This window comes from Mastomys coucha, unplaced genomic scaffold, assembly GCF_008632895.1.
Source record: "Mastomys coucha isolate ucsf_1 unplaced genomic scaffold, UCSF_Mcou_1 pScaffold23, whole genome shotgun sequence".
Classification (NCBI taxonomy): Eukaryota; Metazoa; Chordata; class Mammalia; order Rodentia; family Muridae; genus Mastomys; species Mastomys coucha.
In genome coordinates, this window is record NW_022196906.1 from 46,271,577 (window position 1) to 46,274,443 (window position 2,867).

At 45.1% G+C, this 2,867-nt stretch overlaps 1 pseudogene; it reads right to left on the bottom strand.

Moving 5' to 3' along the window:
* Positions 1 to 1,396: 1,396 nt before the first annotated feature.
* On the bottom strand, positions 1,397 to 2,399 carry LOC116072204 (annotated as a pseudogene).
* Between the last annotated feature and the right edge of the window lie 468 nt (positions 2,400 to 2,867).

Sequence of the window (2,867 nt, forward strand, 5' to 3'; positions counted from 1 at the left end):
TCCTTAGTATTCCTGGCTGACCTCACCTCAGGTTTGCATCCTCCTGCGGTAGTCTTCTAAGTGATAGGGTTGCAGGATTCCATCATAATGCTCCTCTGTGAAGATGAAAATCCAAAATACATTTGCGCTGTTCTCCCTTCATGCTTCTTCTAACTAGTCCAAGATTACAATGTGAGCTGTCAACATGTAAACTGCTTTTAAGATGGACTCTCATGATTTTACAGACACTGTAAAGCTGGGACAAAAGAAGTGATTTGCATGCTGAATTTCATGTCTGAATGTTCTCAAACATAAAAATCCGTATTTCTTTGTGAAATGAGATGAATTATTCATTGGTAATAGATTGGACCTGCAGAGGAAAACGGCCAGCAGAAGCTAGGAAAGCAAACATGAGATTTGCTTACACTGTGGAAACGATCTTCTGTGGATAGCTGAGAATGGAGGGAGTCTCACTGCCGGGTCACCTCTGCATTCTTTTTGTTTGTTTGTTTGTTTGTTTTGAGTTTTTCGAGACAGGGTTTTTCTGTGTAGCACGGGCTGTCCTGGAACTCACTCTGTAGACCAGGCTGGCCTTGGACTCAGAAATTCACCTGCCTCTGCCCTCCAAGTGCTGGGATTAAAGGTATGCGTCACCACTGCATTCTTAACTTAAAATTGAGAGAACACAGATTCACAGACATGTTGCCATTATTTTTCTTCCCACATGTTTGAAGACTCAGCCTTTTCAGCTTCAGGTCTACCCTCTTTCCAGCCATGGAAGAGATGTCTCTTCTAATGTTTAGCCTTTTGCAGTTTGCCTGCATAAAAAAACGACTCCTTCTAAAATGTTCCTGACAAAAATGTTTAGGATGACCATTCATATGATTGTGAAAATCATCTCTGAACTCCTGCAGACAAGAACCTTGCATCTATTAAACAATGTTTCCCTGTCCTTTCTACTACAGCTTCACTCCATATGGATGGGTTACTCTCCATCTCTCAGATCAGCATACTTATCCAATAGTTTAGCTCTCTATGCCCTGCCTGTTTATACTTAGCACATCTTCAAACGTCCATGCTGTGGCATGTGTCCATAGGTAGCACATTTTGTTCCTCTATCTATTGATGGACTTTGGTTACTTCTACGTATTGGCTACTGAGAATAAGATTATTTATGTTGGCATACAGATATCTCAAAACATTGCTTTTGATTCTTTTGTTTTTGTGGGTGCAGTGAACTTTATTGATGGTATTTAAGAGAGTAGGGAGGTCTCCCTAGGCCCCTTCTCTTATTATGGGGTCTGGGATGGAAATTGTGAGGGAGATAGATGCTCAGTGTTGGGGTAGGAACTCCTCAGCAACTGAGGGCCTCTTCTTGCTCTCAGTGTCCTTGCTGGGGTGGATGGTCCAGGGTTTCTTATTCCTTGGAGGCCATGTAGGCCATGAGGTCCATCACCTTGTTGTCATAGCCATATTCATTGTCATACCAGGAAATGAGCTTTACAAAGTTGTCATTAAGAGCAATGCCAGTCCCAGCATCAAAGGTAGAAGAGTAGGAGTTGCTGTTGAAGTCACAGGAGACAACCTGATCTTCAGTGTAGCCCAGGCTGCCCTTCAGTGGGCCCTCAGATGCCTGCTTCACCACCTTCTTGATGTCATCATACTTGGCAGGTTTCTCCAGGAGGCATGTCAGATCCACAGTGGATACATTGGGGGTAGGAACACAGAAGGCCATGCCAATGAGCTTCCTGTTCAGTTCTGGGATGACCTTGCCCAGAGCCTTGGCAGCACCAGTGGATGCAGGGATGATGTTCTGGGCAGCCCCACGGCCATCATGCCACAGCTTTCCAGAGGGGCCATCCACAGTCTTCTGAGTGGCAGTGATGTCATGGACCATGGTCATGCCACAATGCCAAAGTTGTCATGGATGATTTTGGCCGGGGGCCTAAGCAGTTGGTGGTTTAGGGTGCATTGCTGACAATCTTGAGGGAGTCGTCATATTTCTCATGCTTCACACCCATCACACATATGAGAGCATTGGCAGAAGGGGCAGAGATGATGACCTTTTTGGCCCCACCGTTCAAGTGGGCCCCGGCCTTCTCCATGGTGGTGAAGATGCCGGTAGACTCCATGACATACTTAGCACCAGCATCACCCCATTTGATGTTAGCGGGATCTCGCTCTTGGAAGATGGTGATGGGCTTCCTGTTGATGACAAGCTTCCCATTCTCAGCCTTGACTGTGCTGTTGAATTTGCCATGGGTGGAGTCATACTGGAACATGTAGACCATGTAGTTGAGGTCGATGAAGGGGTCACTGATGGCAACAATCTCCACTTTGCCAAGTGCAGAGCAGAAGACAGCCCTGGTAACCAGGCACCCAATACGGCCAAATCCATTCACACAGACCTTCACCATTTTGTCTACAAGATGAGGCTGGCACTTCACAAGAAGATACAGATGTCTCTGGAACTGGGAGGAGCAGAGTACTGCTTTTGATTCTTTTGGGTCTATGTCCAGAGATGAGATTGCTGGATCATGGCAATCATTATATGATTAATATCTGAGGAGTGGCCATGGTGTTCTCCATAGTGACAACAATTTCATAGTCCTACCAATAGTCATGTGTTTTTTAAAAAGATCTCTTTATTTTGTTGCCTCTTTCCCACAAACATACCTTTCCTATGCTCCTGAACTTTCCCAACAGCTCTCCTTCCAGAAAGAATGCTCCACATTTGCTCGGTTCCTTTCTTATCTCTTTTTACTAACACCAAATTTTCTGGCTACTGTTCTGTCATCTACTATCAGCGTCTTCTCTTCTCTGCAGCACTCGTTTAGCCATCCTGTGATCCTGTTCTGGGCACTGCTCATCTTCATGAATAATTTAAT